Source organism: Mandrillus leucophaeus, unplaced genomic scaffold, assembly GCF_000951045.1.
Source record: "Mandrillus leucophaeus isolate KB7577 unplaced genomic scaffold, Mleu.le_1.0 Scaffold116, whole genome shotgun sequence".
Taxonomy (NCBI): Eukaryota; Metazoa; Chordata; class Mammalia; order Primates; family Cercopithecidae; genus Mandrillus; species Mandrillus leucophaeus.
The window spans coordinates 6,477,597-6,486,661 of NW_012099876.1; the positions used below are offsets into that span (position 1 = coordinate 6,477,597).

At 40.7% G+C, this 9,065-nt stretch overlaps 1 pseudogene across 1 annotated transcript; it reads left to right on the forward strand.

Moving 5' to 3' along the window:
* Nucleotides 1-7,376: 7,376 nt before the first annotated feature.
* On the forward strand, nucleotides 7,377-8,620 carry LOC105552981 (annotated as a pseudogene). Its single transcript, XR_001008090.1, has one exon. The product of XR_001008090.1 is annotated as a proliferation-associated protein 2G4 pseudogene (transcript).
* Nucleotides 8,621-9,065: the final 445 nt, after the last annotated feature.

Below are 9,065 nucleotides of genomic sequence, written 5' to 3' on the forward strand. Positions count from 1 at the left end.
GCTGTTTTCCACAGAGAACAATGCACTTGTTCAATGAGTGCCCTTGCAATGATCCGAGTTATACAAGAAGAATCCTGGCACAAAAGGCTGTCTCTGGTTCATTCCAGAATATAGGAGGAGATTATTTCTCTTGTCTATGGTTCATTCCGGAATACGGGAAGAGTTTGGCTCTTTTGCCAGACACTTCACAGTGATCCTCAGCTGCAGCCACAAATTCCAGCATGGCAGCACTTCACAGGTTGCAAGGGTAAAGTCGAGCAGAACCATGCCTACCTCGGCTGTCCCCTGAACACAGACTGAAAATAATGATATGAATTGGCTGTGCTCACCACAGTGAAATTCTCTTTTTCTCATTTGCAAATACTCCTTCTCTCAAGTAAAATGACATTCACTTTCAGAGTAGTGCCCCTGAAAGAATTCATAAAAGGAAAAGGTTGAGTAAAGATGGGCCATTGTCAACAAGGTGTACTTTCTCTTCATTCAAATGAGGAAGACAAGAAACAAATCAGCTACATTCTCATTCCTCCAGAGCAGTCCCTATAGCTTGGATTAGAAATGTTTCTTTTAAAACAAGGGGCAAAAAGATGCATTTCCACTTTTTGTCATCTAAAGCTCACAGATTACTATTTTGTTTGTTTGTTTACTATTGACTAAGTCTGACTTGCTTTTACTTATCAAGGGTCTTAGGAGTAGTGTATCACGGACACACCAAGCCTGGTCCTACCTCATGGTGTTTGGAACAGCTGTTCCTTCTAACTGAAATGCTCTTCCCTTCAGGCTCATTTCTGCAGAGTTAATGTTCTTACCCCCTTCAAGCCTGTGCTCAAATTTTATTTGCTCAATGAAGCCTACCGCCTTTCTATTGAATTCTGCCTCTCTGCTTCCCTCTGGCATTTAATTACTCTTCATCAGGCTCTACTGTGCACCTTCATTGGCATTCATTATTTTCTAATATGCTGTATAGATTATTTATTTTGCTTATTGTTGATTATCCATTTCTCCTACACTAACATGTGAGCTCCTAAAAGACAAACTCCCCGTTCATGTTGTTCCTTGTAGTGCATGTCAGTATGTGCTGCTCTGACACCCCCATTGCCTCCCCCTATATCTTTGTGACTAAAGAACTCATTCCTCAGCTCCTGGGAATGATGGAAGCTGACAGCTCAAGAGATTCTCTCTCTTGGATCTGCTCTCTGCTTAAGAGCTTCATTTTGCCCATTATCATGCTCTTCCCCAGGAACATTCTATGTGCAGTGACTTGTGGATGCAAAGGTACAAAAACTCAAATTGGTTACCTCAATTGAGGAAAACTCTGAAGGGCATCCAAGTCCCACAACTCGGTGGTAGGTGAGCTGAGGCCTCTGCTGCAACTGCTCCATGGACCTGCTTCTCTCTTCTCCGTCTTATTTCCCTTCCTTCCACAGGTGTCAATCCTAACAATATGACCCCAAAACTTCCTGCTCCTCTAATATTTATTTTGGTCTATTTCCTGAACACCTACAAGATTATCGGGCAGGACATAGCTGCCTAATAAATATTGAATGCATGAATGAATGTAAATGCAAATCAACCTCTCATACAAAACCTCTGTGTTGACAACCAACGTATCTATGCATACCTTCTTACAGGTCAGATTGGAATTTTCCGGTGAGGCATTTTTCCACTCAACAATATTTATTAAGCATCTTATGCATCTGGTGAAGATATACCAGTGAATTAAAGGGACAAAATCTCCTCCCCATGAATCCAAGATTCTCACAGTGGAGTCAGAAAATATGCAAACAAAAATTATATAATAGGATATTGGTTAGTGCCAAGAGCCCTGAGGATGTTATAGAGTAATGTTGTGGGAATGAGAGTGATATCTGAAACTGAGCAGTGAGGTAGGGCCCTCTGATGAGGTAAGATCAGCTAAAACAAAAGTAAAAGGAAGGAGCGAGTCACACATATGTCTGGGTTAAGAATGTTCCATGATGAAAGACAGTTACAGCATGTGAAAAAGCCCTGGAGGAAAAATGTACTTGGTGTTTTGAGAAAAAAGCAAGAAGGGGCTGGAATGGAGTGAGCAAAGTGGGGAATAGCCAGAGAATATGGGTGCATTTGGAGCAACAGCCAGTTGCCAGACCAGGCAGGGCCTGTTGAGAAGCTGGCATTTTATTGTGTGATGGGATGACTTTGAAAGGTTTTGAGTAGGGAGGGGGCATGAACAGACCTGTATTTTTAAAGGAATCCCATTCTCTAACTGCTTCTGGTAATTTGGGACATGTACCAACACCCTGCAAAGTTTCTCCATGGCATATACAGTAGTTGCTCAGTGGAAACTCACAGGACAATGTCCCTTGGTGCCACTATTCACTACTTTTGACTGTCACAGAGACCCTAAATACATTGAATTCTGAGTCACTTTTGGATCAACCCACACATTTCCAGAGCCTACCATGTGTCAGGGACAGGCCTTATTTAATCCTCATAATCTTTAGAAGTCGACATTATGATCTCTGTTTGCAGATGAGAACACTGAGATTCACAGAAGCTGAAGGACTTACCCAAGTTTGCACAGCTAGCGAGTGACACAGATATTATTGAACTCACGTCCTCATTATACAGCTTATACTTCTTTTTTAGATGGAGTCACTCTCTGTTGCCCAGGCTGAAGTACAATGGGGTGATCTCAGCTCACTGCAGCCTCCGCCCCCTGGGTTCAAACGACTCTCCTGCCTCAGTCTCCTGAGTAACTGGGATTACAGGTGCCCACCACAACACCCAGCTGATTTTTGAATTTTTACTAGAGACGAGGTTTCACTGTGTCGGCCAGGCTGGTCTTGAACTCCTGACCGCAAATGATCCACCTGCCTCGGCCTCCCAAAGTGCTGGGATTACAAGGGTCAGCCATCACGCCTGCCCATATCTTATACTTTTTATACAAAACTTGCCACATGTATTTGCTCTCCTCTTTTACAGTCTGAGATGGAGTAGAAGGTAATAAGAGAAATGACCATTCATTGTGCACAGTGTTAAGAAACTTAGACACAGCATTTGAATTGGCCCCCAAACAACTTTATGAGTAGGTATTATGGTCCCCATTATATAGATGAAGACATTGTGATATAAAACCATGTATTCAATGTGTGGTATATTGACTGGCATCATCAGTACCACCTGGGAGCTTGTTAAAAATGAAGAATCTGGAGTCTCAACCTATAAAACAGAAATGATAACAGCTTCTTTATACATTAGTGCTTCCACTTTTCATTGTATCACTAAACAAGAAATTTACGTTCTCTTTACAAATGCAGATTACAATTCAGGTCTACTAACATTTTATTACCCAAAGCAGGTCACCCAGCCAAGCCCAGCATCAATGCCTGGACACATTCTTTGCCCACAGTAAAAGAGAAAGTAGAGAATACTTGCTAAATGCTAAAAACAAACTGTCACAGAGGTTATTAATGAATTGTAGCCATTTTCTTTAATCAGCTTTCTTAATGCATAATAAAGGTCTTTGCAACTATTTTGTGGGTATTCTACTAAATTTAACTGTTTATCAAAGGATCATTTTTTAAACATGTGCAATGCTATCTCCGGAAGAAATTCTGACAGGTACAATTTTCTGTATCTCCTATCCCCAGACAGGCCTTAGCATGAAATGGCACCTCAGACAGCTGCCTGGATGGACCACCCATTAATCCAGCTCTGTTCCTATTCTAAGGGAAGATTAAAGGCTCTTGGCCAATAGATTAATGATTGTGCATTAAATCAGTTGGACTCCTAGCCACCCTTTCTTTCTATGAGGTGTGTTAACTTTTAGAAAATGTATTGAACTAGAAACTATTCCCAGTCAAGAAACTGAATATTACCAGAATAATGAAAACCCTCCCCTAAGTCTCTCTTTCTGTCACTGTGCCCCAAAAAAGGTGTCACTATCTTTACTCTGGTTAACACAGATTGGTTTTGCCTTTTTCTGTGCTTTAGATAAAAGGAGTCACGGACTATGTGCTCTTGTCTTACTTCTTTGACTTAACATGCTTCTGAAATTCATCTGTATTTTTGCATATAGTTGTGGATCATTACTTCTCATTCCGTATAGCATTAATTTATGTATATATTTTATATAAATATGGACAATTTGGAAACTTCTACTAGATTTTAGCCACTAGGACCAGTGCTTCTGTGAATATTCTACTATATCTTTTGTTGAACTTATGGACACATTTCCTCTGGGTATACACTTATAAGTAGAATTGCTGGGTGTAGGATTTGCATATGTTCAGCGTTAGTAGATTCTTCCAGCTTGTTTTAAGAGTCTATTTTTGAGTTTAATAAGAGGGTGATGTAGACTTAGTCATAGGTACATGTGGCTACATTTCGCTTATAACTTTGTGATTTTCCACTTTAAACTTAACAAGTCTATTTATCTCTGGGCCTAAGCTATTCTTCAGTTGCAAATTAGGCAGTTTTGAAAGTTTCTCTAACTTCTTCTTCTCCCTGGGGCTCTATCCAGTGTATTACTCACAGATTGGTAAGAGATGAAGGTCCTTGCCACCAACATTATCATGCATAGAGAAAGTTCCTAACACACAATCACCCAGTATTCCTCTAAGAATTGATAATGTGTCTGGAAAATTACTATTCTTTTAGGGACCCAATGATGCTGTAGAGAGGGCCAAGCCTTGTTCAAGGCTTGTGCTAATGACATGAGTCTCTGCCAGGGGAATAGAGGTACTGCCTCCTTCCTGATATTTGCATACTCCTCTTTGTCAAGGGAGATAGTCTTAGGCATTAGGATATGGAGGAAAACAGAGCCTTTGGAGGAAGGAGCTAGATAAAGAGAAAGACACCCTATTCCTATCTAAAACCCCTATTTCACCATTTCTTAAGGCTCCAAGATAAAGTACCTGCCAACTTTGCTGAGAGTCAAAGTTTTTTGTTTTGTTTTGTTTTGTTTTGTTTTTCTCAATGTCTCTCATCAGTTACAAATTATAGATTTATCCAAGACAATCTAGAATAGAGAGAGAACAAATACTAAGTGAGGGGTCACCCTTCAAAGGGCATTAGCTGTCAGATGAAGGTTACCAATGGAAATAAAAGACAAGACACACAGAGGAAAACATCATCACAGCACCTTATATCAGGTTGAGTTTTTACGCCCTTTTCTTGCTGTCTGTTTTTGTTTCTATGTGAGTACAAAAGCCATATAGAGAGCTTCTTCACAGAGCATCCACTATGGTAGAGAAGATGTAGAAAATATTCAGGAAACAGGATGTAAATAAAATATAAATTATGAAGCAGAGTGATTCATAAGACTATAAGAAAGCGAGTGTTTTTGACCTTACAAATTATTTCAACAGAGAAGTAGCAAATTTGGCATTGAAATAGCCCACAGACATAGCTATATCTTGAAGTATATGTTTAAAAACATGTGTTTAAATAAACATTTAAGTGTGCCTTTTAATACAGCTATTTTATTATGTATGGCAAATGGATTCTCTAGGAGTAGTGGTCAGGACTCCAGAAGGAATTAGTTGCACACTCAAGTGGGGAAATTGAGGACAGTTAAAGGAACATGTTTACAAGGTGGTGGGCGTGATGAAGAGAAACAAGGAATTGTGAAGCCTCTGGAGCTAGCAATAGTGAGGGGCTCTTTATCATTCCTAAGATGGAATGGGCTACGGGAGGAAGAAACAACTAGCACCTAGGAGCTGTGGCTGGAGGTAAAGAATCTCAGCCAACTTGCAGTAACCTGGCACAGGGGGAGCCAAATTGCACTTTGCTCCCTCCCTCCAATCTCCTATTGGGTGGATCCACCTGAAAGCCAGGAGGCATAGGGCCCACTGATTCAGACAATGAAGATCTTCCTTGACCTCAGGTGAAAAACAGAGAGATCGGCAAAGAGGAGATCCATCCTATGAATAGTCACATTTCTCAAGAAATGAAACAAAGTTCTTCAGGTAGATCATGTTTTTTAAAAAGCATACCTATTTTACTGTTATTATTTAATGTTCATTAAGCACTTCTGGCTCATTAAGCATTCATTAATTAGGATCTAATTCTGCATGCTCCTTTTCCCAGCTATAAAAATCAACAAGTTTTTTTTTTTTTTTTCAGCTGCTTTTATCTGACTAAAATAATGGGTTCTTTTTTCAACAAACGGGTAGAGGGTTATATAAAAACTCTGAAAAAACACTGACAATCAGCTTCAAAAGGTGAACACAAAATTTACTGAAGAATCTATAATTATATTAGGATTTTACAGAGAAGACATTATCTTTTAGCTCCATAACTATATTTAGAGGCTAAAATACCTGGTTATATCCTGTTCAGTCTCCACTATTGATTTAGGAATTTATGCAACTATTTATTCTCCTGCTCAATAGAAAAGATTGCTTACCATAGCAACCCCTGCATTAGCATTCAGCTTCTTGGTTACAGAGCACCTTCCTAAAGGAGGAGATATCTCAATGTGCAAGGTGAACCTAATTTCTTATTAAATATAATTTTAAGGGGGAAAGCTGTTGTATAAAACTCATAACAAAGAGAGAGCAACCCAAACTGGAAACTAGCAATTGTTTAAGGCTCTTTTGCCATTATTTAATCTGTGTGTCTTTCCTGACTCTGGGCATTCTGCTGCTTTTGCACGTTTGTAAGCTAAGATGCGTGGGAAATAATAAAATATTATGCACAAACCACACCCCACACAGGAAGCTTGCTGTTCTCTGTGGGAATTTTTAACTTAGGTCAGCTTCACCTTGGAATTATTTTTCTTTCTTTCTTTGAAGAAGGCAGATTCCTGGTCCTGCCACTCAAATTTTCAAAGTGAAAATATTTGGTCTGATTTTCCAATGTGTTTCCTTGATGTCGATCAAGTGTCTGAAACTTTAGTGATTGTTTTTACCTTGTACAGTGAAGTGAGGTAGCATTTTAATTAGGGAAGAAAAAGACCAACTTGTGCTCAAAAGCTCAAAGCTTTTGTGATGGAGCTCAGAGAGATTGAGGCCAGGAAGTCACGATTTGCGCATCAATGATCAGATCATCTGAGCCCTTTGTAGAGAAGTAAAATCTAGCTTCCCCCTACCCTTCTAGCTTCTTTGGTTGGGCTACAAATTAAATTGACATAAGGCAGATTCACAGGAGAAATATAAACAATTACATATATAGGCACTGGAGTCCCCAAAAATATGAGACTCAAAGATTGGTCAGATGATTGAATCTTATATAGTTTCCTGAGCTATAGAAAAAAATTACGGCTTAGGGCTTCTTGGGGGTGATGCCCACACAAGTTAAGAGTGGATGACAAGAAAAAATGTATGATGAGTAGAGGTGGTCTTTTATGCAGATAAAATTTCTTGGGTAATAGAAGTTGTCTGGGAGACGAGGCGGCTCAGGGGAAATGAGACTGCAGTGGTGGTAGTAGGAAGATGTCAGGCAGGGATGAGCAGCAGGAGCAAACTATGGCCAAGGACCTGGTGGTGACCAAGTATAAGATGGGGGGCGAGCGGGCGGCGCAGTGCGACATGGCCAACTGGGTACTTCAAACCTTGGTGGAAGCATCTAGCTCAGGTGTGTCAGTACTGAGCCTGTGTGAGAAAGGTCATGCCATGATCACGGAAGAAACAGAGAAAATCTTCAAGAAAGAAAAGGAAATGAAGAAAGGTATTGCTTTTCCCACCAGCATTTCAGTAAATAACTTTGTATGTCACTTCTTCCCTTTGAAGAGCAGCCAGGATTATATTCTTAAGGAAGGTGACTTGGTAAAAATTGACCTTGGGTTCCATGTGGACGGTTTAATTGCTAATGTAGCTCATACCTTTGTGGTTGATGTAGCTCAGGGGACCCAAGTAACAGGGAGGAAAGCAGATGTTATTAAGACAGCTCACCTTTGTGCTGAAGCTGCCCTATGCCTGGCCAAACCTAGAAATCAGAACACACAAGTGACAGACGTGGAACAAAGTTGCTCACTCGTTTAACTGGATGCCGATAGAAGGTATGCTGTCACACCAGTTGAAGCAGCATGTCATCAATGGTGAAAAAAACATTATCCAGAATCCCACAGACCAGCAGAAGGACCAAGAAAAAGCTGAATTTGAAGTACGTGAAGTATATGCTGTGGATGTTCTCGTCAGCTTAGGAGAGGGCAAGGCCAACGATGCAGGACAGAGAACCACTATTTACAAATGAGATCCCTCCAAACAGTATGAACTGAAAATGAAAACTTCACGTGCCTTCTTCAGTGAGGTGGAAAGGCGTTTTGATGCCATGCCATTTACTTTAAGAGCATTTGAAGATGAGAAGAAGGCTTGGATGGGTGTGGTGGAGTGCACCAAGCATGGACTGCTACAACCATTTAATGTTCTTTAAGAGAAGGAGGGGGAATTTGTTGCCCAGTTTAAATTTGCAATTCTGCTCATGCCCAATGGCCCCATGCAGATAACCAGTGGTCCCTTTGAGCTTGACCTCTACAAGTCTGAGATGGAGGTCCAGGATGCAGAGCTAAAGGCCCTCCTTCAGAGTTCTGCAAGTCAAGAAACCCAGAAAAAGAAAAAAAAAAAAAAAAAAGGCTTCCAAGACTGCAGAGAATGCCACCAGTGGGGAAACATTAGAAGAAAATGAAGCTGGGGACTGAGGTGGGTCCCATTTCCCCAGCTTGCTACTTCTGTCTCATCCCCTTCCCACCACACCCCAGACTTTGTGAAGTACAGTTCTTCTTCTCCACCTAGGACCCCTAGCAGAGCAGGGGGTCTCCCTTTCTCCCCAACCCCAGTTCCCCAACCCACTCCTTTCCAACAACAACCAGCTCCAACTGACTCTGGTCTTGGGAGCCAACCACGGAAGACTACATTAAATGAAAAAAAGAAATTAAATAATAAAATCAGAGTTAAAAAAAAAATTGTCTGAGAGTAGCCCTCAGATAATTGTTAATAGTCTGTCTGGGCATGAGTCAACCTCCAGTCTTCTCTCTTGTAATTTGAGTTCATCTTCTCTGGTTGATAAGATTACAGGGGAAGGGATTCATGACAATTGAGTCTCTTTTGAAGAATCTCTTCCGTAGGCAGATACAGAAGGTCAGA